Source organism: Lithobates pipiens, unplaced genomic scaffold (assembly GCF_037356315.1).
Source record: "Lithobates pipiens isolate NorthernLeopardFrog02 unplaced genomic scaffold, aLitPip1_a1.2 Scaffold_8, whole genome shotgun sequence".
Classification (NCBI taxonomy): Eukaryota; Metazoa; Chordata; class Amphibia; order Anura; family Ranidae; genus Lithobates; species Lithobates pipiens.
Window position 1 is genome coordinate 568,156,225 of NW_027507903.1, and position 25,354 is coordinate 568,181,578.

The 25,354-nt window shown below is 46.1% G+C and overlaps 15 non-coding genes across 15 annotated transcripts; 12 read left to right on the forward strand and 3 right to left on the reverse strand.

The window, feature by feature from the left end:
• The first annotated feature begins 255 nt into the window (after nucleotides 1-255).
• Nucleotides 256-327, forward strand: TRNAE-UUC (transfer RNA glutamic acid (anticodon UUC)). Its single transcript has one exon. It is a non-coding gene; the product is annotated as a tRNA-Glu (tRNA).
• Nucleotides 328-1,368: 1,041 nt separating this feature from the next.
• On the forward strand, nucleotides 1,369-1,440 carry TRNAE-UUC (transfer RNA glutamic acid (anticodon UUC)). The gene has a single exon. It is a non-coding gene; the product is annotated as a tRNA-Glu (tRNA).
• Nucleotides 1,441-3,605: 2,165 nt separating this feature from the next.
• Nucleotides 3,606-3,677, forward strand: TRNAE-UUC (transfer RNA glutamic acid (anticodon UUC)). Its single transcript has one exon. It is a non-coding gene; the product is annotated as a tRNA-Glu (tRNA).
• Nucleotides 3,678-4,718: 1,041 nt separating this feature from the next.
• TRNAE-UUC (transfer RNA glutamic acid (anticodon UUC)) lies at nucleotides 4,719-4,790 on the forward strand. The gene has a single exon. It is a non-coding gene; the product is annotated as a tRNA-Glu (tRNA).
• Nucleotides 4,791-5,831: 1,041 nt separating this feature from the next.
• Nucleotides 5,832-5,903, forward strand: TRNAE-UUC (transfer RNA glutamic acid (anticodon UUC)). The gene has a single exon. It is a non-coding gene; the product is annotated as a tRNA-Glu (tRNA).
• Nucleotides 5,904-8,057: 2,154 nt separating this feature from the next.
• TRNAE-UUC (transfer RNA glutamic acid (anticodon UUC)) lies at nucleotides 8,058-8,129 on the forward strand. Its single transcript has one exon. It is a non-coding gene; the product is annotated as a tRNA-Glu (tRNA).
• Nucleotides 8,130-11,384: 3,255 nt separating this feature from the next.
• TRNAE-UUC (transfer RNA glutamic acid (anticodon UUC)) lies at nucleotides 11,385-11,456 on the forward strand. Its single transcript has one exon. It is a non-coding gene; the product is annotated as a tRNA-Glu (tRNA).
• Nucleotides 11,457-14,733: 3,277 nt separating this feature from the next.
• On the forward strand, nucleotides 14,734-14,805 carry TRNAE-UUC (transfer RNA glutamic acid (anticodon UUC)). The gene has a single exon. It is a non-coding gene; the product is annotated as a tRNA-Glu (tRNA).
• A 1,041-nt stretch (nucleotides 14,806-15,846) lies between these two features.
• On the forward strand, nucleotides 15,847-15,918 carry TRNAE-UUC (transfer RNA glutamic acid (anticodon UUC)). Its single transcript has one exon. It is a non-coding gene; the product is annotated as a tRNA-Glu (tRNA).
• Nucleotides 15,919-16,959: 1,041 nt separating this feature from the next.
• Nucleotides 16,960-17,031, forward strand: TRNAE-UUC (transfer RNA glutamic acid (anticodon UUC)). Its single transcript has one exon. It is a non-coding gene; the product is annotated as a tRNA-Glu (tRNA).
• A 4,531-nt stretch (nucleotides 17,032-21,562) lies between these two features.
• On the reverse strand, nucleotides 21,563-21,635 carry TRNAM-CAU (transfer RNA methionine (anticodon CAU)). Its single transcript has one exon. It is a non-coding gene; the product is annotated as a tRNA-Met (tRNA).
• Nucleotides 21,636-21,755: 120 nt separating this feature from the next.
• TRNAE-UUC (transfer RNA glutamic acid (anticodon UUC)) lies at nucleotides 21,756-21,827 on the forward strand. Its single transcript has one exon. It is a non-coding gene; the product is annotated as a tRNA-Glu (tRNA).
• An 848-nt stretch (nucleotides 21,828-22,675) lies between these two features.
• On the reverse strand, nucleotides 22,676-22,748 carry TRNAM-CAU (transfer RNA methionine (anticodon CAU)). Its single transcript has one exon. It is a non-coding gene; the product is annotated as a tRNA-Met (tRNA).
• Nucleotides 22,749-22,868: 120 nt separating this feature from the next.
• Nucleotides 22,869-22,940, forward strand: TRNAE-UUC (transfer RNA glutamic acid (anticodon UUC)). The gene has a single exon. It is a non-coding gene; the product is annotated as a tRNA-Glu (tRNA).
• Nucleotides 22,941-23,788: 848 nt separating this feature from the next.
• On the reverse strand, nucleotides 23,789-23,861 carry TRNAM-CAU (transfer RNA methionine (anticodon CAU)). Its single transcript has one exon. It is a non-coding gene; the product is annotated as a tRNA-Met (tRNA).
• Nucleotides 23,862-25,354: the final 1,493 nt, after the last annotated feature.

A 25,354-nucleotide genomic window follows, 5' to 3' on the forward strand; every position in this document is an offset into this window, starting at 1 on the left:
ATGAAGAGTAGTGTTTTTCATAGATTAAGGACCCCAAGGCTCACAAAATGGTTAGAGAGTAGTGCCCCGTGTGAGGATCAAACTCACGACCTTCAGATTATGAGACTGACGTGCTACCTGCTGCGCTAACGAGGCCAATTAGTGAAAGTGATATGTGTGTCATAGCTGGCCACCATACTTGGAAGCTGATGGCGGTGGCACATCTTTTTTTCCCTTTGGTTTTCTCTATTTTTCTCAAAGCAAGGCAGCTAGTTTTCCCATATGGTCTAGCGGTTAGGATTCCTGGTTTTCACCCAGGCGGCCCGGGTTCGACTCCCGGTATGGGAAATGCAAGTCTTTTTAACGACCCGCACACTCCTAGTGCTGAAACCTCAAAGCTGTTTTTCCATTGTAACCTCCAATCATTCCCTTGTTGTCAAAGTACCAAGGGTCAAAGCCAGGGATGCAGACAAGACAGGTCAAGCCGGGTCAGGACAGGAAATGAAATACTATCAGGAACACAGGAACTCACAGGGCAAGCTGAAGTTCATCCAGCAACTAATGGCTCATGCACGCGCTTTGTCGTACGTATATGCGCACTGGCACATGAATTTTCACACATGCATAATATCAGGATCACAGGAACTCACAGGGGAAGCTGAAGATCATCCAGCAACTAATGGCTTATGCTGCTAGCTTTAAATAGGCCACTGGGCACCAGAAATTGTCACGCATTGTGTGCGCTTTGGCGTACGCACATGCGTACTAGCACATGAAGTTTCTCGGCCGTTCTCGCTCTTCTACACATTTGCATTGGCAAATATCTATGTGCCAATCTTCTGCAAACCATTCTCTGACAGAGACATCATCTTTTTTTTCCACACCTTTGATAAAGCCCTTTTGAATTCCTCGGTGCTTTGTTCTTTCTGTGTGATGAAACTAAGGGAAGCATGTCACATAGATGGAAAATGCCTCTGTTGTTCCAGGATAAGTAGACATTGTATCTTGCAAGGTCTGTTGGATGCAGAGCTAAAGATTTTAGCTGGGTGGAATATGGTGGAAGGCAAAAGAGCACTGAAAGCTTGATCTTCCGGTCAATTTTCCATCCATATGGCTTCCTACAAGACCTAAGGGATGAAGAGTAGTGTTTTTCATAGATTAAGGACCCCAAGGCTCACAAAATGGTTAGAGAGTAGTGCCCCGTGTGAGGATCGAACTCACGACCTTCAGATTATGAGACTGACTCGCTACCTGCTGCGCTAACGAGGCCAATTAGTGAAAGTGATATGTGTGTCATAGCTGGCCACCATACTTGGAAGCTGATGGCGGTGGCACATCTTTTTTTCCCTTTGGTTTTCTCTATTTTTCTCAAAACACGGCAGCTAGTTTTCCCATATGGTCTAGCGGTTAGGATTCCTGGTTTTCACCCAGGCGGCCCGGGTTCGACTCCCGGTATGGGAAATGCAAGTCCTTTTAACGACCCGCACACTCCTAGTGCTGAAACCTCAAAGCTGTTTTTCCATTGTAACCTCCAATCATTCCCTTGTTGTCAAAGTACCAAGGGTCAAAGCCAGGGATGCAGACAAGACAGGTCAAGCCGGGTCAGGACAGGAAATGAAATACTATCAGGAACACAGGAACTCACAGGGCAAGCTGAAGTTCATCCAGCAACTAATGGCTCATGCACGCGCTTTGGCGTACGTATATGCGCACTTGCACATGAATTTTCACACATGAATAATATCAGGATCACAGGAACTCACAGGGGAAGCTGAAGATCATCCAGCAACTAATGGCTTATGCTGCTAGCTTTAAATAGGCCACTGGGCACCAGAAATTGTCACGCATTGTGTGCGCTTTGGCGTACGCACATGCGTACTAGCACATGAAGTTTCTCGGCCGTTCTCGCTCTTCTGCACATTTGCATTGGCAAATATCTATGTGCCAATCTTCTGCAAACCATTCTCTGACAGAGACATCATCTTTTTTTTCCACACCTTTGAAAAAGCCCTTTTGAATTCCTCTGTGCTTTGTTCTTTCTGTGTGATGAAACTAAGGGAAGCATGTCACATAGATGGAAAATGCCTCTGTTGTTCCAGGATGAGTAGACATTGTATCTTGCAAGGTCTGTTGGATGCAGAGCTAAAGATTTTAGCTGGGTGGAATATGGTGGAAGGCAAAAGAGCACTGAAAGCTTGATCTTCCGGTCAATTTTCCATCCATATGGTTTCCTACAAGACCTAAGGGATGAAGAGTAGTGTTTTTCATAGATTAAGGACCCCAAGGCTCACAAAATGGTTAGAGAGTAGTGCCCCATGTGAGGATCGAACTCACGACCTTCAGATTATGAGACTGACGCGCTACCTGCTGCGCTAACGAGGCCAATTAGTGAATGTGATATGTGTGTCATAGCTGGCCACCATACTTGGAAGCTGATGGCGGTGGCACATCTTTTTTTCCCTTTGGTTTTCTCTATTTTTCTCTATTTTTCTCAAAACAAGGCAGCTAGTTTTCCCATATGGTCTGGCGGTTAGGATTCCTGGTTTTCACCCCAGGCGGCCTGGGTTCGACTCCCGGTATGGGAAATGCAAGTCCTTTTAACGACCCGCACACTCCTAGTGCTGAAACCTCAAAGCTGTTTTTCCATTGTAACCTCCAATCATTCCCTTGTTGTCAAAGTACCAAGGGTCAAAGCCAGGGATGCAGACAAGACAGGTCAAGCCGGGTCAGGACAGGAAATGAAATACTATCAGGAACACAGGAACTCACAGGGCAAGCTGAAGTTCATCCAGCAACTAATGGCTCATGCACGCGCTTTGGCGTACGTATATGCGCACTGGCACATGAATTTTCACACATGAATAATATCAGGATCACAGGAACTCACAGGGGAAGCTGAAGATCATCCAGCAACTAATGGCTTATGCTGCTAGCTTTAAATAGGCCACTGGGCACCAGAAATTGTCACGCATTGTGTGCGCTTTGGCGTACGCACATGCGTACTAGCACATGAAGTTTCTCGGCCGTTCTCGCTCTTCTGCACATTTGCATTGGCAAATATCTATGTGCCAATCTTCTGCAAACCATTCTCTGACAGAGACATCATCTTTTTTTTCCACACCTTTGAAAAAGCCCTTTTGAATTCCTCTGTGCTTTGTTCTTTCTGTGTGATGAAACTAAGGGAAGCATGTCACATAGATGGAAAATGCCTCTGTTGTTCCAGGATGAGTAGACATTGTATCTTGCAAGGTCTGTTGGATGCAGAGCTAAAGATTTTAGCTGGGTGGAATATGGTGGAAGGCAAAAGAGCACTGAAAGCTTGATCTTCCGGTCAATGTTCCATCCATATGGTTTCCTACAAGACCTAAGGGATGAAGAGTAGTGTTTTTCATAGATTAAGGACCCCAAGGCTCACAAAATGGTTAGAGAGTAGTGCCCCGTGTGAGGATCAAACTCACGACCTTCAGATTATGAGACTGACGTGCTACCTGCTGCGCTAACGAGGCCAATTAGTGAAAGTGATATGTGTGTCATAGCTGGCCACCATACTTGGAAGCTGATGGCGGTGGCACATCTTTTTTTCCCTTTGGTTTTCTCTATTTTTCTCAAAGCAAGGCAGCTAGTTTTCCCATATGGTCTAGCGGTTAGGATTCCTGGTTTTCACCCAGGCGGCCCGGGTTCGACTCCCGGTATGGGAAATGCAAGTCTTTTTAACGACCCGCACACTCCTAGTGCTGAAACCTCAAAGCTGTTTTTCCATTGTAACCTCCAATCATTCCCTTGTTGTCAAAGTACCAAGGGTCAAAGCCAGGGATGCAGACAAGACAGGTCAAGCCGGGTCAGGACAGGAAATGAAATACTATCAGGAACACAGGAACTCACAGGGCAAGCTGAAGTTCATCCAGCAACTAATGGCTCATGCACGCGCTTTGTCGTACGTATATGCGCACTGGCACATGAATTTTCACACATGCATAATATCAGGATCACAGGAACTCACAGGGGAAGCTGAAGATCATCCAGCAACTAATGGCTTATGCTGCTAGCTTTAAATAGGCCACTGGGCACCAGAAATTGTCACGCATTGTGTGCGCTTTGGCGTACGCACATGCGTACTAGCACATGAAGTTTCTCGGCCGTTCTCGCTCTTCTACACATTTGCATTGGCAAATATCTATGTGCCAATCTTCTGCAAACCATTCTCTGACAGAGACATCATCTTTTTTTTCCACACCTTTGATAAAGCCCTTTTGAATTCCTCGGTGCTTTGTTCTTTCTGTGTGATGAAACTAAGGGAAGCATGTCACATAGATGGAAAATGCCTCTGTTGTTCCAGGATGAGTAGACATTGTATCTTGCAAGGTCTGTTGGATGCAGAGCTAAAGATTTTAGCTGGGTGGAATATGGTGGAAGGCAAAAGAGCACTGAAAGCTTGATCTTCCGGTCAATTTTCCATCCATATGGCTTCCTACAAGACCTAAGGGATGAAGAGTAGTGTTTTTCATAGATTAAGGACCCCAAGGCTCACAAAATGGTTAGAGAGTAGTGCCCCGTGTGAGGATCGAACTCACGACCTTCAGATTATGAGACTGACTCGCTACCTGCTGCGCTAACGAGGCCAATTAGTGAAAGTGATATGTGTGTCATAGCTGGCCACCATACTTGGAAGCTGATGGCGGTGGCACATCTTTTTTTCCCTTTGGTTTTCTCTATTTTTCTCAAAACACGGCAGCTAGTTTTCCCATATGGTCTAGCGGTTAGGATTCCTGGTTTTCACCCAGGCGGCCCGGGTTCGACTCCCGGTATGGGAAATGCAAGTCCTTTTAACGACCCGCACACTCCTAGTGCTGAAACCTCAAAGCTGTTTTTCCATTGTAACCTCCAATCATTCCCTTGTTGTCAAAGTACCAAGGGTCAAAGCCAGGGATGCAGACAAGACAGGTCAAGCCGGGTCAGGACAGGAAATCAAATACTATCAGGAACACAGGAACTCACAGGGCAAGCTGAAGTTCATCCAGCAACTAATGGCTCATGCACGCGCTTTGGCGTACGTATATGCGCACTGGCACATGAATTTTCACACATGAATAATATCAGGATCACAGGAACTCACAGGGGAAGCTGAAGATCATCCAGCAACTAATGGCTTATGCTGCTAGCTTTAAATAGGCCACTGGGCACCAGAAATTGTCACGCATTGTGTGCGCTTTGGCGTACGCACATGCGTACTAGCACATGAAGTTTCTCGGCCGTTCTCGCTCTTCTGCACATTTGCATTGGCAAATATCTATGTGCCAATCTTCTGCAAACCATTCTCTGACAGAGACATCATCTTTTTTTTCCACACCTTTGAAAAAGCCCTTTTGAATTCCTCGGTGCTTTGTTCTTTCTGTGTGATGAAACTAAGGGAAGCATGTCACATAGATGGAAAATGCCTCTGTTGTTCCAGGATGAGTAGACATTGTATCTTGCAAGGTCTGTTGGATGCAGAGCTAAAGATTTTAGCTGGGTGGAATATGGTGGAAGGCAAAAGAGCACTGAAAGCTTGATCTTCCGGTCAATGTTCCATCCATATGGTTTCCTACAAGACCTAAGGGATGAAGAGTAGTGTTTTTCATAGATTAAGGACCCCAAGGCTCACAAAATGGTTAGAGGGTAGTGCCCCGTGTGAGGATCGAACTCACGACCTTCAGATTATGAGACTGACGCGCTACCTGCTGCACTAACGAGGCCAATTAGTGAAAGTGATATGTGTGTCATAGCTGGCCACCATACTTGGAAGCTGATGGCGGTGGCACATCTTTTTTTCCCTTTGGTTTTCTCTATTTTTCTCAAAACAAGGCAGCTAGTTTTCCCATATGGTCTAGCGGTTAGGATTCCTGGTTTTCACCCAGGCGGCCCGGGTTCGACTCCCGGTATGGGAAATGCAAGTCCTTTTAACGACCCGCACACTCCTAGTGCTGAAACCTTAAAGCTTTTTTTCCATTGTAACCTCCAATCATTCCCTTGTTGTCAAAGTACCAAGGGTCAAAGCCAGGGATGCAGACAAGACAGGTCAAGCCGGGTCAGGACAGGAAATGAAATACTATCAGGAACACAGGAACTCACAGGGCAAGCTGAAGTTCATCCAGCAACTAATGGCTCATGCACGCGCTTTGGCGTACGTATATGCGCACTGGCACATGAATTTTCACACATGAATAATATCAGGATCACAGGAACTCACAGGGGAAGCTGAAGATCATCCAGCAACTAATGGCTTATGCTGCTAGCTTTAAATAGGCCACTGGGCACCAGAAATTGTCACGCATTGTGTGCGCTTTGGCGTACGCACATGCGTACTAGCACATGAAGTTTCTCGGCCGTTCTCGCTCTTCTGCACATTTGCATTGGCAAATATCTATGTGCCAATCTTCTGCAAACCATTCTCTGACAGAGACATCATCTTTTTTTTCCACACCTTTGAAAAAGCCCTTTTGAATTCCTCGGTGCTTTGTTCTTTCTGTGTGATGAAACTAAGGGAAGCATGTCACATAGATGGAAAATGCCTCTGTTGTTCCAGGATGAGTAGACATTGTATCTTGCAAGGTCTGTTGGATGCAGAGCTAAAGATTTTAGCTGGGTGGAATATGGTGGAAGGCAAAAGAGCACTGAAAGCTTGATCTTCCGGTCAATTTTCCATCCATATGGTTTCCTACAAGACCTAAGGGATGAAGAGTAGTGTTTTTCATAGATTAAGGACCCCAAGGCTCACAAAATGGTTAGAGAGTAGTGCCCCATGTGAGGATCGAACTCACGACCTTCAGATTATGAGACTGACGCGCTACCTGCTGCGCTAACGAGGCCAATTAGTGAAAGTGATATGTGTGTCATAGCTGGCCACCATACTTGGAAGCTGATGGCGGTGGCACATCTTTTTTTCCCTTTGGTTTTCTCTATTTTTCTCAAAACAAGGCAGCTAGTTTTCCCATATGGTCTAGCGGTTAGGATTCCTGGTTTTCACCCAGGCGGCCCGGGTTCGACTCCCTGTATGGGAAATGCAAGTCCTTTTAACGACCCGCACACTCCTAGTGCTGAAACCTCAAAGCTGTTTTTCCATTGTAACCTCCAATCATTCCCTTGTTGTCAAAGTACCAAGGGTCAAAGCCAGGGATGCAGACAAGACAGGTCAAGCCGGGTCAGGACAGGAAATCAAATACTATCAGGAACACAGGAACTCACAGGGCAAGCTGAAGTTCATCCAGCAACTAATGGCTCATGCACGCGCTTTGGCGTACGTATATGCGCACTGGCACATGAATTTTCACACATGAATAATATCAGGATCACAGGAACTCACAGGGGAAGCTGAAGATCATCCAGCAACTAATGGCTTATGCTGCTAGCTTTAAATAGGCCACTGGGCACCAGAAATTGTCACGCATTGTGTGCGCTTTGGCGTACGCACATGCGTACTAGCACATGAAGTTTCTCGGCCGTTCTCGCTCTTCTGCACATTTGCATTGGCAAATATCTATGTGCCAATCTTCTGCAAACCATTCTCTGACAGAGACATCATCTTTTTTTTCCACACCTTTGAAAAAGCCCTTTTGAATTCCTCGGTGCTTTGTTCTTTCTGTGTGATGAAACTAAGGGAAGCATGTCACATAGATGGAAAATGCCTCTGTTGTTCCAGGATGAGTAGACATTGTATCTTGCAAGGTCTGTTGGATGCAGAGCTAAAGATTTTAGCTGGGTGGAATATGGTGGAAGGCAAAAGAGCACTGAAAGCTTGATCTTCCGGTCAATGTTCCATCCATATGGTTTCCTACAAGACCTAAGGGATGAAGAGTAGTGTTTTTCATAGATTAAGGACCCCAAGGCTCACAAAATGGTTAGAGGGTAGTGCCCCGTGTGAGGATCGAACTCACGACCTTCAGATTATGAGACTGACGCGCTACCTGCTGCACTAACGAGGCCAATTAGTGAAAGTGATATGTGTGTCATAGCTGGCCACCATACTTGGAAGCTGATGGCGGTGGCACATCTTTTTTTCCCTTTGGTTTTCTCTATTTTTCTCAAAACAAGGCAGCTAGTTTTCCCATATGGTCTAGCGGTTAGGATTCCTGGTTTTCACCCAGGCGGCCCGGGTTCGACTCCCGGTATGGGAAATGCAAGTCCTTTTAACGACCCGCACACTCCTAGTGCTGAAACCTTAAAGCTGTTTTTCCATTGTAACCTCCAATCATTCCCTTGTTGTCAAAGTACCAAGGGTCAAAGCCAGGGATGCAGACAAGACAGGTCAAGCCGGGTCAGGACAGGAAATGAAATACTATCAGGAACACAGGAACTCACAGGGCAAGCTGAAGTTCATCCAGCAACTAATGGCTCATGCACGCGCTTTGGCGTACGTATATGCGCACTGGCACATGAATTTTCACACATGAATAATATCAGGATCACAGGAACTCACAGGGGAAGCTGAAGATCATCCAGCAACTAATGGCTTATGCTGCTAGCTTTAAATAGGCCACTGGGCACCAGAAATTGTCACGCATTGTGTGCGCTTTGGCGTACGCACATGCGTACTAGCACATGAAGTTTCTCGGCCGTTCTCGCTCTTCTGCACATTTGCATTGGCAAATATCTATGTGCCAATCTTCTGCAAACCATTCTCTGACAGAGACATCATCTTTTTTTTCCACACCTTTGAAAAAGCCCTTTTGAATTCCTCGGTGCTTTGTTCTTTCTGTGTGATGAAACTAAGGGAAGCATGTCACATAGATGGAAAATGCCTCTGTTGTTCCAGGATGAGTAGACATTGTATCTTGCAAGGTCTGTTGGATGCAGAGCTAAAGATTTTAGCTGGGTGGAATATGGTGGAAGGCAAAAGAGCACTGAAAGCTTGATCTTCCGGTCAATTTTCCATCCATATGGTTTCCTACAAGACCTAAGGGATGAAGAGTAGTGTTTTTCATAGATTAAGGACCCCAAGGCTCACAAAATGGTTAGAGAGTAGTGCCCCATGTGAGGATCGAACTCACGACCTTCAGATTATGAGACTGACGCGCTACCTGCTGCGCTAACGAGGCCAATTAGTGAAAGTGATATGTGTGTCATAGCTGGCCACCATACTTGGAAGCTGATGGCGGTGGCACATCTTTTTTTCCCTTTGGTTTTCTCTATTTTTCTCAAAACAAGGCAGCTAGTTTTCCCATATGGTCTAGCGGTTAGGATTCCTGGTTTTCACCCAGGCGGCCCGGGTTCGACTCCTGGTATGGGAAATGCAAGTCCTTTTAACGACCCGCACACTCCTAGTGCTGAAACCTTAAAGCTGTTTTTCCATTGTAACCTCCAATCATTCCCTTGTTGTCAAAGTACCAAGGGTCAAAGCCAGGGATGCAGACAAGACAGGTCAAGCCGGGTCAGGACAGGAAATGAAATACTATCAGGAACACAGGAACTCACAGGGCAAGCTGAAGTTCATCCAGCAACTAATGGCTCATGCACGCGCTTTGGCGTACGTATATGCGCACTGGCACATGAATTTTCACACATGAATAATATCAGGATCACAGGAACTCACAGGGGAAGCTGAAGATCATCCAGCAACTAATGGCTTATGCCATTAAATAGGCCACTGGGCACCAGAAATTGTCACGCATTGTGTGCGCTTTGGCGTACGCACATGCGTACTAGCACATGAAGTTTCTCGGCCGTTCTCGCTCTTCTGCACATTTGCATTGGCAAATATCTATGTGCCAATCTTCTGCAAACCATTCTCTGACAGAGACATCATCTTTTTTTTCCACACCTTTGAAAAAGCCCTTTTGAATTCCTCGGTGCTTTGTTCTTTCTGTGTGATGAAACTAAGGGAAGCATGTCACATAGATGGAAAATGCCTCTGTTTTTCCAGGATGAGTAGACATTGTATCTTGCAAGGTCTGTTGGATGCAGAGCTAAAGATTTTAGCTGGGTGGAATATGGTGGAAGGCAAAAGAGCACTGAAAGCTTGATCTTCCGGTCAATTTTCCATCCATATGGTTTCCTACAAGACCTAAGGGATGAAGAGTAGTGTTTTTCATAGATTAAGGACCCCAAGGCTCACAAAATGGTTAGAGGGTAGTGCCCCGTGTGAGGATCGAACTCACGACCTTCAGATTATGAGACTGACGCGCTACCTGCTGCACTAACGAGGCCAATTAGTGAAAGTGATATGTGTGTCATAGCTGGCCACCATACTTGGAAGCTGATGGCGGTGGCACATCTTTTTTTCCCTTTGGTTTTCTCTATTTTTCTCAAAACAAGGCAGCTAGTTTTCCCATATGGTGTAGCGGTTAGGATTCCTGGTTTTCACCCAGGCGGCCCGGGTTCGACTCCCGGTATGGGAATTGCAAGTCCTTTTAACGACCCGCACACTCCTAGTGCTGAAACCTTAAAGCTGTTTTTCCATTGTAACCTCCAATCATTCCCTTGTTGTCAAAGTACCAAGGGTCAAAGCCAGGGATGCAGACAAGACAGGTCAAGCCGGGTCAGGACAGGAAATGAAATACTATCAGGAACACAGGAACTCACAGGGCAAGCTGAAGTTCATCCAGCAACTAATGGCTCATGCACGCGCTTTGGCGTACGTATATGCGCACTGGCACATGAATTTTCACACATGAATAATATCAGGATCACAGGAACTCACAGGGGAAGCTGAAGATCATCCAGCAACTAATGGCTTATGCCATTAAATAGGCCACTGGGCACCAGAAATTGTCACGCATTGTGTGCGCTTTGGCGTACGCACATGCGTACTAGCACATGAAGTTTCTCGGCCGTTCTCGCTCTTCTGCACATTTGCATTGGCAAATATCTATGTGCCAATCTTCTGCAAACCATTCTCTGACAGAGACATCATCTTTTTTTTCCACACCTTTGAAAAAGCCCTTTTGAATTCCTCGGTGCTTTGTTCTTTCTGTGTGATGAAACTAAGGGAAGCATGTCACATAGATGGAAAATGCCTCTGTTGTTCCAGGATGAGTAGACATTGTATCTTGCAAGGTCTGTTGGATGCAGAGCTAAAGATTTTAGCTGGGTGGAATATGGTGGAAGGCAAAAGAGCACTGAAAGCTTGATCTTCCGGTCAATTTTCCATCCATATGGTTTCCTACAAGACCTAAGGGATGAAGAGTAGTGTTTTTCATAGATTAAGGACCCCAAGGCTCACAAAATGGTTAGAGAGTAGTGCCCCATATGAGGATCAAACTCACGACCTTCAGATTATGAGACTGACGCGCTACCTGCTGCGCTAACGAGGCCAATTAGTGAATGTGATATGTGTGTCATAGCTGGCCACCATACTTGGAAGCTGATGGCGGTGGCACATCTTTTTTTCCCTTTGGTTTTCTCTATTTTTCTCAAAACAAGGCAGCTAGTTTTCCCATATGGTCTAGCGGTTAGGATTCCTGGTTTTCACCCAGGCGGCCCGGGTTCGACTCCCGGTATGGGAAATGCAAGTCCTTTTAACGACCCGCACACTCCTAGTGCTGAAACCTTAAAGCTGTTTTTCCATTGTAACCTCCAATCATTCCCTTGTTGTCAAAGTACCAAGGGTCAAAGCCAGGGATGCAGACAAGACAGGTCAAGCCGGGTCAGGACAGGAAATGAAATACTATCAGGAACACAGGAACTCACAGGGCAAGCTGAAGTTCATCCAGCAACTAATGGCTCATGCACGCGCTTTGGCGTACGTATATGCGCACTTGCACATGAATTTTCACACATGAATAATATCAGGATCACAGGAACTCACAGGGGAAGCTGAAGATCATCCAGCAACTAATGGCTTATGCCATTAAATAGGCCACTGGGCACCAGAAATTGTCACGCATTGTGTGCGCTTTGGCGTACGCACATGCGTACTAGCACATGAAGTTTCTCGGCCGTTCTCGCTCTTCTGCACATTTGCATTGGCAAATATCTATGTGCCAATCTTCTGCAAACCATTCTCTGACAGAGACATCATCTTTTTTTTCCACACCTTTGAAAAAGCCCTTTTGAATTCCTCGGTGCTTTGTTCTTTCTGTGTGATGAAACTAAGGGAAGCATGTCACATAGATGGAAAATGCCTCTGTTGTTCCAGGATGAGTAGACATTGTATCTTGCAAGGTCTGTTGGATGCAGAGCTAAAGATTTTAGCTGGGTGGAATATGGTGGAAGGCAAAAGAGCACTGAAAGCTTGATCTTCCGGTCAATTTTCCATCCATATGGTTTCCTACAAGACCTAAGGGATGAAGAGTAGTGTTTTTCATAGATTAAGGACCCCAAGGCTCACAAAATGGTTAGAGAGTAGTGCCCCATGTGAGGATCGAACTCACGACCTTCAGATTATGAGACTGACGCGCTACCTGCTGCGCTAACGAGGCCAATTAGTGAATGTGATATGTGTGTCATAGCTGGCCACCATACTTGGAAGCTGATGGCGGTGGCACATCTTTTTTTCCCTTTGGTTTTCTATATTTTTCTCTATTTTTCTCAAAACAAGGCAGCTAGTTTTCCCATATGGTCTGGCGGTTAGGATTCCTGGTTTTCACCCCAGGCGGCCTGGGTTCGACTCCCGGTATGGGAAATGCAAGTCCTTTTAACGACCCGCACACTCCTAGTGCTGAAACCTCAAAGCTGTTTTTCCATTGTAACCTCCAATCATTCCCTTGTTGTCAAAGTACCAAGGGTCAAAGCCAGGGATGCAGACAAGACAGGTCAAGCCGGGTCAGGACAGGAAATGAAATACTATCAGGAACACAGGAACTCACAGGGCAAGCTGAAGTTCATCCAGCAACTAATGGCTCATGCACGCGCTTTGGCGTACGTATATGCGCACTGGCACATGAATTTTCACACATGAATAATATCAGGATCACAGGAACTCACAGGGGAAGCTGAAGATCATCCAGCAACTAATGGCTTATGCCATTAAATAGGCCACTGGGCACCAGAAATTGTCACGCATTGTGTGCGCTTTGGCGTACGCACATGCGTACTAGCACATGAAGTTTCTCGGCCGTTCTCGCTCTTCTGCACATTTGCATTGGCAAATATCTATGTGCCAATCTTCTGCAAACCATTCTCTGACAGAGACATCATCTTTTTTTTCCACACCTTTGAAAAAGCCCTTTTGAATTCCTCGGTGCTTTGTTCTTTCTGTGTGATGAAACTAAGGGAAGCATGTCACATAGATGGAAAATGCCTCTGTTGTTCCAGGATGAGTAGACATTGTATCTTGCAAGGTCTGTTGGATGCAGAGCTAAAGATTTTAGCTGGGTGGAATATGGTGGAAGGCAAAAGAGCACTGAAAGCTTGATCTTCCGGTCAATTTTCCATCCATATGGTTTCCTACAAGACCTAAGGGATGAAGAGTAGTGTTTTTCATAGATTAAGGACCCCAAGGCTCACAAAATGGTTAGAGAGTAGTGCCCCATGTGAGGATCGAACTCACGACCTTCAGATTATGAAACTGACGCGCTACCTGCTGCGCTAACGAGGCCAATTAGTGAATGTGATATGTGTGTCATAGCTGGCCACCATACTTGGAAGCTGATGGCGGTGGCACATCTTTTTTTCCCTTTGGTTTTCTCTATTTTTCTCTATTTTTCTCAAAACAAGGCAGCTAGTTTTCCCATATGGTCTGGCGGTTAGGATTCCTGGTTTTCACCCCAGGCGGCCTGGGTTCGACTCCCGGTATGGGAAATGCAAGTCCTTTTAACGACCCGCACACTCCTAGTGCTGAAACCTCAAAGCTGTTTTTCCATTGTAACCTCCAATCATTCCCTTGTTGTCAAAGTACCAAGGGTCAAAGCCAGGGATGCAGACAAGACAGGTCAAGCCGGGTCAGGACAGGAAATGAAATACTATCAGGAACACAGGAACTCACAGGGCAAGCTGAAGTTCATCCAGCAACTAATGGCTCATGCACGCGCTTTGGCGTACGTATATGCGCACTGGCACATGAATTTTCACACATGAATAATATCAGGATCACAGGAACTCACAGGGGAAGCTGAAGATCATCCAGCAACTAATGGCTTATGCTGCTAGCTTTAAATAGGCCACTGGGCACCAGAAATTGTCACGCATTGTGTGCGCTTTGGCGTACGCACATGCGTACTAGCACATGAAGTTTCTCGGCCATTCTCGCTCTTCTGCACATTTGCATTGGCAAATATCTATGTGCCAATCTTCTGCAAACCATTCTCTGACAGAGACATCATCTTTTTTTTCCACACCTTTGAAAAAGCCCTTTTGAATTCCTCTGTGCTTTGTTCTTTCTGTGTGATGAAACTAAGGGAAGCATGTCACATAGATGGAAAATGCCTCTGTTGTTCCAGGATGAGTAGACATTGTATCTTGCAAGGTCTGTTGGATGCAGAGCTAAAGATTTTAGCTGGGTGGAATATGGTGGAAGGCAAAAGAGCACTGAAAGCTTGATCTTCCGGTCAATGTTCCATCCATATGGTTTCCTACAAGACCTAAGGGATGAAGAGTAGTGTTTTTCATAGATTAAGGACCCCAAGGCTCACAAAATGGTTAGAGAGTAGTGCCCCGTGTGAGGATCAAACTCACGACCTTCAGATTATGAGACTGACGTGCTACTTGCTGCGCTAACGAGGCCAATTAGTGAAAGTGATATGTGTGTCATAGCTGGCCACCATACTTGGAAGCTGATGGCGGTGGCACATCTTTTTTTCCCTTTGGTTTTCTCTATTTTTCTCAAAGCAAGGCAGCTAGTTTTCCCATATGGTCTAGCGGTTAGGATTCCTGGTTTTCACCCAGGCGGCCCGGGTTCGACTCCCGGTATGGGAAATGCAAGTCTTTTTAACGACCCGCACACTCCTAGTGCTGAAACCTCAAAGCTGTTTTTCCATTGTAACCTCCAATCATTCCCTTGTTGTCAAAGTACCAAGGGTCAAAGCCAGGGATGCAGACAAGACAGGTCAAGCCGGGTCAGGACAGGAAATGAAATACTATCAGGAACACAGGAACTCACAGGGCAAGCTGAAGTTCATCCAGCAACTAATGGCTCATGCACGCGCTTTGTCGTACGTATATGCGCACTGGCACATGAATTTTCACACATGCATAATATCAGGATCACAGGAACTCACAGGGGAAGCTGAAGATCATCCAGCAACTAATGGCTTATGCTGCTAGCTTTAAATAGGCCACTGGGCACCAGAAATTGTCACGCATTGTGTGCGCTTTGGCGTACGCACATGCGTACTAGCACATGAAGTTTCTCGGCCGTTCTCGCTCTTCTACACATTTGCATTGGCAAATATCTATGTGCCAATCTTCTGCAAACCATTCTCTGACAGAGACATCATCTTTTTTTTCCACACCTTTGATAAAGCCCTTTTGAATTCCTCGGTGCTTTGTTCTTTCTGTGTGATGAAACTAAGGGAAGCATGTCACATAGATGGAAAATGCCTCTGTTGTTCCAGGATGAGTAGACATTGTATCTTGCAAGGTCTGTTGGATGCAGAGCTAAAGATTTTAGCTGGGTGGAATATGGTGGAAGGCAAAAGAGCACTGAAAGCTTGATCTTCCGGTCAATTTTCCATCCATATGGCTTCCTACAAGACCTAAGGGATGAAGAGTAGTGTTTTTCATAGATTAAGGACCCCAAGGCTCACAAAATGGTTAGAGAGTAGTGCCCCGTGTGAGGATCGAACTCACGACCTTCAGATTATGAGACTGACTCGCTACCTGCTGCGCTAACGAGGCCAATTAGTGAAAGTGATATGTGTGTCATAGCTGGCCACCATACTTGGAAGCTGATGGCGGTGGCACATCTTTTTTTCCCTTTGGTTTTCTCTATTTTTCTCAAAACACAGCAGCTAGTTTTCCCATATGGTCTAGCGGTTAGGATTCCTGGTTTTCACCCAGGCGGCCCGGGTTCGACTCCCGGTATGGGAAATGCAAGTCCTTTTAACGACCCGCACACTCCTAGTGCTGAAACCTCAAAGCTGTTTTTCCATTGTAACCTCCAATCATTCCCTTGTTGTCAAAGTACCAAGGGTCAAAGCCAGGGATGCAGACAAGACAGGTCAAGCCGGGTCAGGACAGGAAATGAAATACTATCAGGAACACAGGAACTCACAGGGCAAGCTGAAGTTCATCCAGCAACTAATGGCTCATGCACGCGCTTTGGCGTACGTATATGCGCACTGGCACATGAATTTTCACACATGAATAATATCAGGATCACAGGAACTCACAGGGGAAGCTGAAGATCATCCAGCAACTAATGGCTTATGCTGCTAGCTTTAAATAGGCCACTGGGCACCAGAAATTGTCACGCATTGTGTGCGCTTTGGCGTACGCACATGCGTACTAGCACATGAAGTTTCTCGGCCGTTCTCGCTCTTCTGCACATTTGCATTGGCAAATATCTATGTGCCAATCTTCTGCAAACCATTCTCTGACAGAGACATCATCTTTTTTTTCCACACCTTTGAAAAAGCCCTTTTGAATTCCTCGGTGCTTTGTTCTTTCTGTGTGATGAAACTAAGGGAAGCATGTCACATAGATGGAAAATGCCTCTGTTGTTCCAGGATGAGTAGACATTGTATCTTGCAAGGTCTGTTGGATGCAGAGCTAAAGATTTTAGCTGGGTGGAATATGGTGGAAGGCAAAAGAGCACTGAAAGCTTGATCTTCCGGTCAATGTTCCATCCATATGGTTTCCTACAAGACCTAAGGGATGAAGAGTAGTGTTTTTCATAGATTAAGGACCCCAAGGCTCACAAAATGGTTAGAGGGTAGTGCCCCGTGTGAGGATCGAACTCACGACCTTCAGATTATGAGACTGACGCGCTACCTGCTGCACTAACGAGGCCAATTAGTGAAAGTGATATGTGTGTCATAGCTGGCCACCATACTTGGAAGCTGATGGCGGTGGCACATCTTTTTTTCCCTTTGGTTTTCTCTATTTTTCTCAAAGCAAGGCAGCTAGTTTTCCCATATGGTCTAGCGGTTAGGATTCCTGGTTTTCACCCAGGCGGCCCGGGTTCGACTCCCGGTATGGGAAATGCAAGTCCTTTTAACGACCCGCACACTCCTATTGCTGAAACCTCAAAGCTGTTTTTCCATTGTAACCTCCAATCATTCCCTTGTTGTCAAAGTACCAAGGGTCAAAGCCAGGGATGCAGACAAGACAGGTCAAGCCGGGTCAGGACAGGAAATGAAATACTATCAGGAACACAGGAACTCACAGGGCAAGCTGAAGTTCATCCAGCAACTAATGGCTCATGCACGCGCTTTGTCGTACGTATATGCGCACTGGCACATGAATTTTCACACATGCATAATATCAGGATCACAGGAACTCACAGGGGAAGCTGAAGATCATCCAGCAACTAATGGCTTATGCTGCTAGCTTTAACCACTTTCAGACCGGACCATTTTGCTGGTAAATGACCAGAGGTCTTTTTACACTTTGGCACTGCGCTGCTTTAACTGGTAATTGCGCGGTCATGCAATGTTGTACCCAAACAAAATTTGCGTCCTTTTCTTCCCACAAATAGAGATTTCTTTTGATGGTATTTGATTGCCTCTGCGATTTTTATTTTTTGCGATATAAACGTAAAAAGACCGCAAATTTTGAAAAAAAATGATATTTTCTACTTTTTGTTATTAGAAAAATCCAATAAACTCAATTTTAGTCATACATTTAGGCCAAAATGTATTCAGCCACATGTCTTTGGTAAAAAAAAAGTCAATAATTGTATATTTATTGGTTTGCGCAAAAGTTGTCACATCTACAAACTAAGGTACGTTTTCTGGAATTTACGCAGCTTTTAGTTTACGACTGCCTATCTCATTTCTTGAGGTGCTAAAATGGCAGGGCAGTACAAAACCCCCCCAAATGACCCCATTTTGGAAAGTAGACCCCCTAAGGAAATTGATAAGAGGCATGTTGAGCCCATTGAATATTTTATTTTTTTGCCTCAAGCGATTGAATAATGACAAAAAAAAAATTTTTTTTTTTTTTTACACAAAGTTGTCACTAAATGATATATTGCTCACACATGCTATGGGCGTATGTGAAATGACACCCCAAAATAAATTCTGCTGCTTCTCCTGAGTATGGGGATACCACATATGTGGGACTTTTTGGGAGCCTAGCCGCGTACGGGGCCCCGAAAAACAAGCACCGCCTTCAGGCTTTCTAAGGGCGTAAATTTTTGAGTTCACTTCTCACTACCTATTACAGTTTTGAAGGCCATAAAATGCCAAGATGGCACAAAACCCCCACAAATGACCCCATTTTAGAAAGTAGACACCCCAAGCTATTTGCTGAGAGGCATGTTGAGTTCATGGAATATTTTATATTTTGCCACAAGTTGCGGGAAAATTACAAACTTTTTTTTTTTTTTTTTTTTTTAACAAAGTTGTCACTAAATGATATATTGCTCATGCATGCCATGGGCATATGTGAAATGACACCCCAAAATAAATTCTGCTGCTTCTCCTGAGTACGGGGATACCACATATGTGGGACTTTTTGGGAGCCTAGCCGCGTACGGGGCCCCGAAAACCAAGCACCGCCTTCAGGCTTTCTAAGGGCGTAATTTTTTGATTTCACTCCTCACTACCTATTACAGTTTTGAAGGCCATAAAATGCCAAGATGGCACAAAACCCCCACAAATGACCCCATTTTAGAAAGTAGACACCCCAAGCTATTTGCTGAGAGGCATGTTGAGTCCATGGAATATTTTATATTTTGCCACAAGTTGCGGGAAAATTACAAACTTTTTTTTTTTTCTTTTTTTTTCACAAAGTTGTCACTAAATGATATATTGCTCACGCATGCCATGGGCATATGTGAAATGACACCCCAAAATAAATTCTGCTGCTTCTCCTGAGTATGGGGATACCACATATGTGGGACTTTTTGGGAGCCTAGCCGCGTACGGGGCCCCGAAAACCAAGCACCGCCTTCAGGCTTTCTAAGGGCGTTACAGTTTTGAAGGCCATAAAATGCCAAGATGGCACAAACCCCCCCCAAATGACCCCATTTTGGAAAGTAGACACCCCTAAATTTAGGGGTACACTAGTGAGACTAGGTAATAAATGGCGGGTGCCCTGAAACTATAAAAAAATAACTAACCAACCAGCGTCACCTGTAACAGTTATATGGTGATCACTGGTGAAAGGGTTAACTAGGGGGCAATTAGGGGGCTTTATGCGGTAGTATATGGGGGTCCCTGGCGCTATAAAAAGCTGCAGCGAACCTAAATACCTACCTGCCTAACTAGCGTCACCTGTGACACTAATACAGCGATCAGAAAAACGATCGCTTATTAGGCTGGGTTCACACTGGAGCGATGCGGGAACGCCACGAATGCGCGGCGGGTTCCCGCATCGCATGCCTCCCGGCAGCAGTTCACACTGCCCTATGCGAACTGCTGGGAGTGTCAGTGAAATGTTACTGACACCCCCAGATCAGTTCGCATATCGCAGTGCGATCTGAAAACTCGGATCGCATGGTGTGAACACCCATGCGATCCGATTCTGCTGCGGGCCAAAAAAAGGGTCCCGTGCAAATTTGCGGCGGGTGCGGCGGGTGCGGTGAATGGCTGAACTCGAATCGCACAGAGATCGGATGTGATTTGCACTGCAGTGCGGTGCGAATCACATCCGTTCTCATAAACCGCTGCAATGTGAACCCAGCCTTAGTGACACTGGCGACGGGGGGTGATCACGGGGTTAAACCTTTATTGGGGGGGTTAGGGGGGTACCTTAGAACTAAAGGGGGCTAACCCTAACTGCCCTAACAGTTATTAGTCACAAATGACACCCGCCGGGTGATCAGGGGGTTAAACCTTTATTAGGTAATAAATGGCGGGTGCCCTGAAACTATAAAAAAATAACTAACCAACCAGCGTCACCTGTAACAGTTATATGGTGATCACTGGTGAAAGGGTTAACTAGGGGGCAATCAGGGGGCTTTATGCGGTAGTATATGGGGGTCCCTGGCGCTATAAAAAGCTGCGGCGAACCTAAATACCTACCTGCCTAACTAGCGTCACCTGTGACACTAATACGGCGATCAGAAAAATGATCGCTTATTAGGCTGGGTTCACACTGGAGCGATGCGGAAACGCTGCGAATCCGCGGCGGGTTCCCGCATCGCATGCCTCCCTGCGGCAGTTCACACTGCCCTATGCGAACTGCTGGGAGTGTCAGTGAAATGTTACTGACACCCCCAGATCAGTTCGCATATCGCAGTGCGATCTGCAAACTCGGATCGCATGGTGTGAACACCCATGCGATCCGATTCTGCTGCGGGCCAAAAAAAGGGTCCCGTGCGAATTTGCGGCGGGTGCGGCGGGTATGGCGGGTGCGGCGGGTGCGGCGAATGGCTGAACTCGAATCGCACAGAGATCGGATGTGATTTGCACTGCAGTGCGGTGCGAATCACATTCGTTCTCATAAACCGCTGCAATGTGAACCCAGCCTTAGTGACACTGGCGACGGGGGGTGATCACGGGGTTAAACCTTTATTGGGGGGGTTAGGGGGGTACATTAGAACTAAAGGGGGCTAACTCTAACTGCCCTAACAGTTATTACAGTCACAAATGACACCAATGCAAAAAAAAAAAATAAAAATGACATTGGTGTCACTGTGACTGGGGGGCAGGGGTAATTGGGGGGGTGATCGGGGGGTAAAGGGGGGGTGTGAGTGTGCCTGGCATGTTCTACTGTGTGTGTGAGTGTTGGTGCAACTTACTGATCCGCTCTCCTCCGTGTCGGAACGAAAAATACCGACACGGAGGAGAGAATACATCACTTCCTCTCCTGTGTTTACATTACAGGAGAGGAAGTGATGTCACCGGGGATTTCTATTCGTCGGGAGCGATCGCGAGGGGGTGGCCATGAATGAATGGCCGTCCCCTCGTCCGGGATCGCTCCCGAACGAATACCGACCGCCGCAGGCACCGGGCGGGGGCCCGATCGGGCCCCCGACCCGCGGGAGGCAAGGGACGTACATGTATGTCCTTATGCCTGCCCGTGCCATTGTACCGACGTACATCGGCGTGCGGCGGTCGGCAACTGGTTAAATAGGCCACTGGGCACCAGAAATTGTCACGCATTGTGTGCGCTTTGGCGTACGCACATGCGTACTAGCACATGAAGTTTCTCGGCCGTTCTCGCTCTTCTGCACATTTGCATTGGCAAATATCTATGTGCCAATCTTCTGCAAACCATTCTCTGACAGAGACATCATCTTTTTTTTCCACACCTTTGAAAAAGCCCTTTTGAATTCCTCGGTGCTTTGTTCTTTCTGTGTGATGAAACTAAGGGAAGCATGTCACATAGATGGAAAATGCCTCTGTTGTTCCAGGATGAGTAGACATTGTATCTTGCAAGGTCTGTTGGATGCAGAGCTAAAGATTTTAGCTGGGTGGAATATGGTGGAAGGCAAAAGAGCACTGAAAGCTTGATCTTCCGGTCAATTTTCCATCCATATGGTTTCCTACAAGACCTAAGGGATGAAGAGTAGTGTTTTTCATAGATTAAGGACCCCAAGGCTCACAAAATGGTTAGAGAGTAGTGCCCCGTGTGAGGATCGAACTCACGACCTTCAGATTATGAGACTGACGCGCTACCTGCTGCGCTAACGAGGCCAATTAGTGAAAGTGATATGTGTGTCATAGCTGGCCACCATACTTGGAAGCTGATGGCGGTGGCACATCTTTTTTTCCCTTTGGTTTTCTCTATTTTTCTCAAAGCAAGGCAGCTAGTTTTCCCATATGGTCTAGCGGTTAGGATTCCTGGTTTTCACCCAGGCGGCCCGGGTTCGACTCCCGGTATGGGAAATGCAAGTCCTTTTAACGACCCGCACACTCCTAGTGCTGAAACCTCAAAGCTGTTTTTCCATTGTAACCTCCAATCATTCCCTTGTTGTCAAAGTACCAAGGGTCAAAGCCAGGGATGCAGACAAGACAGGTCAAGCCGGGTCAGGGCAGGAAATGAAATACTATCAGGAACACAGGAACTCACAGGGCAAGCTGAAGTTCATCCAGCAACTAATGGCTCATGCACGCGCTTTGGCGTACGTATATGCGCACTGGCACATGAATTTTCACACATGCATAATATCAGGATCACAGGAACTCACAGGGGAAGCTGAAGATCATCCAGCAACTAATGGCTTATGCTGCTAGCTTTAAATAGGCCACTGGGCACCAGAAATTGTCACGCATTGTGTGCGCTTTGGCGTACGCACATGCGTACTAGCACATGAAGTTTCTCGGCCATTCTCGCTCTTCTACACAATTCCATTGGCAAATATCTATGTGCCAATCTTCTGCAAACCATTCTCTGACAGAGACATCATCTTTTTTTTCCACACCTTTGAAAAAGCCCTTTTGAATTCCTCGGTGCTTTGTTCTTTCTGTGTGATGAAACTAAGGGAAGCATGTCACATAGATGGAAAATGCCTCTGTTGTTCCAGGATGAGTAGACATTGTATCTTGCAAGGTCTGTTGGATGCAGAGCTAAAGATTTTAGCTGGGTGGAATATGGTGGAAGGCAAAAGAGCACTGAAAGCTTGATCTTCCGGTCAATTTTCCATCCATATGGTTTCCTACAAGACCTAAGGGATGAAGAGTAGTGTTTTTCATAGATTAAGGACCCCAAGGCTCACAAAATGGTTAGAGAGTAGTGCCCCGTGTGAGGATCGAACTCACGACCTTCAGATTATGAGACTGACGCGCTACCTGCTGCGCTAACGAGGCCAATTAGTGAAAGTGATATGTGTGTCATAGCTGGCCACCATACTTGGAAGTTGATGGCGGTGGCACATCTTTTTTTCCCTTTGGTTTTCTCTATTTTTCTCAAAACAAGGCAGCTAGTTTTCCCATATGGTCTAGCGGTTAGGATTCCTGGTTTTCACCCAGGCGGCCCGGGTTCGACTCCCGGTATGGGAAATGCAAGTCCTTTTAACGACCCGCACACTCCTAGTGCTGAAACCTCAAAGCTGTTTTTCCATTGTAACCTCCAATCATTCCCTTGTTGTCAAAGTACCAAGGGTCAAAGCCAGGGATGCAGACAAGACAGGTCAAGCCGGGTCAGGACAGGAAATGAAATACTATCAGGAACACAGGAACTCACAGGGCAAGCTGAAGTTCATCCAGCAACTAATGGCTCATGCACGCGCTTTGGCGTACGTATATGCGCACTGGCACATGAATTTTCACACATGAATAATATCAGGATCACAGGAACTCACAGGGGAAGCTGAAGATCATCCAGCAACTACTGGCTTATGCTGCTAGCTTTAAATAGGCCACTGGGCACCAGAAATTGTCACGCATTGTGTGCGCTTTGGCGTACGCACATGCGTACTAGCACATGAAGTTTCTCGGCCGTTCTCGCTCTTCTGCACATTTGCATTGGCAAATATCTATGTGCCAATCTTCTGCAAACCATTCTCTGACAGAGACATCATCTTTTTTTTCCACACCTTTGAAAAAGCCCTTTTGAATTCCTCGGTGCTTTGTTCTTTCTGTGTGATGAAACTAAGGGAAGCATGTCACATAGATGGAAAATGCCTCTGTTGTTCCAGGATGAGTAGACATTGTATCTTGCAAGGTCTGTTGGATGCAGAGCTAAAGATTTTAGCTGGGTGAAATATGGTGGAAGGCAAAAGAGCACTGAAAGCTTGATCTTCCGGTCAATTTTCCATCCATATGGTTTCCTACAAGACCTAAGGGATGAAGAGTAGTGTTTTTCATAGATTAAGGTCCCCAAGGCTCACAAAATGTTTAGAGAGTAGTGCCCCGTGTGAGGATCGAACTCACGACCTTCAGATTATGAGACTGACGCGCTACCTGCTGCGCTAACGAGGCCAATTAGTGCAATTGATATGTGTGTCATAGCTGGCCACCATACTTGGAAGCTGATGGCGGTGGCACATCTTTTTTTCCCTTTGGTTTTCTCTATTTTTCTCAAAACAAGGCAGCTAGTTTTCCCATATGGTCTAGCGGTTAGGATTCCTGGTTTTCACCCAGGCGGCCCAGGTTCGACTCCCGGTATGGGAAATGCAAGTCCTTTTAAGGACCCGCACACTCCTAGTGCTGAAACCTCAAAGCTGTTTTTCCATTGTAACCTCCAATCATTCCCTTGTTGTCAAAGTACCAAGGGTCAAAGCCAGGGATGCAGACAAGACAGGTCAAGCCGGGTCAGGACAGGAAATGAAATACTATCAGGAACACAGGAACTCACAGGGCAAGCTGAAGTTCATCCAGCAACTAATGGCTCATGCACGCGCTTTGGCGTACGTATATGCGCACTGGCACATGAATTTTCACACATGAATAATATCAGGATCACAGGAACTCACAGGGGAAGCTGAAGATCATCCAGCAACTAATGGCTTATGCTGCTAGCTTTAAATAGGCCACTGGGCACCAGAAATCGTCACGCATTGTGTACGCACATGCGTACTAGCACATGAAGTTTCTCGGCCGTTCTCGCTCTTCTGCACATTTGCATTGGCAAATATCTATGTGCCAATCTTCTGCAAACCATTCTCTGACAGAGACATCATCTTTTTTTTCCACACCTTTGAAAAAGCCCTTTTGAATTCCTCTGTGCTTTGTTCTTTCTGTGTGATGAAACTAAGGGAAGCATGTCACATAGATGGAAAATGCCTCTGTTGTTCCAGGATGAGTAGACATTGTATCTTGCAAGGTCTGTTGGATGCAGAGCTAAAGATTTTAGCTGGGTGGAATATGGTGGAAGGCAAAAGAGCACTGAAAGCTTGATCTTCCGGTCAATGTTCCATCCATTTGGTTTCCTACAAGACCTAAGGGATGAAGAGTAGTGTTTTTCATAGATTAAGGACCCCAAGGCTCACAAAATGGTTAGAGAGTAGTGCCCCGTGTGAGGATCGAACTCACGACCTTCAGATTATGAGGCTGACGCGCTACCTGCTGCGCTAACGAGGCCAATTAGTGAAAGTGATATGTGTGTCATAGCTGGCCACCATACTTGGAAGCTGATGGCGGTGGCACATCTTTTTTTCCCTTTGGTTTTCTCTATTTTTCTCAAAACAAGGCAGCTAGTTTTCCCATATTGTCTAGCGGTTAGGATTCCTGGTTTTCACCCAGGCGGCCCGGGTTCGACTCCCGGTATGGGAAATGCAAGTCCTTTTAACGACCCGCACACTCCTAGTGCTGAAACCTCAAAGCTGTTTTTCCATTGTAACCTCCAATCATTCCCTTGTTGTCAAAGTACCAAGGGTCAAAGCCAGGGATGCAGACAAGACAGGTCAAGCCGGGTCAGGACAGGAAATGAAATACTATCAGGAACACAGGAACTCACAGGGCAAGCTGAAGTT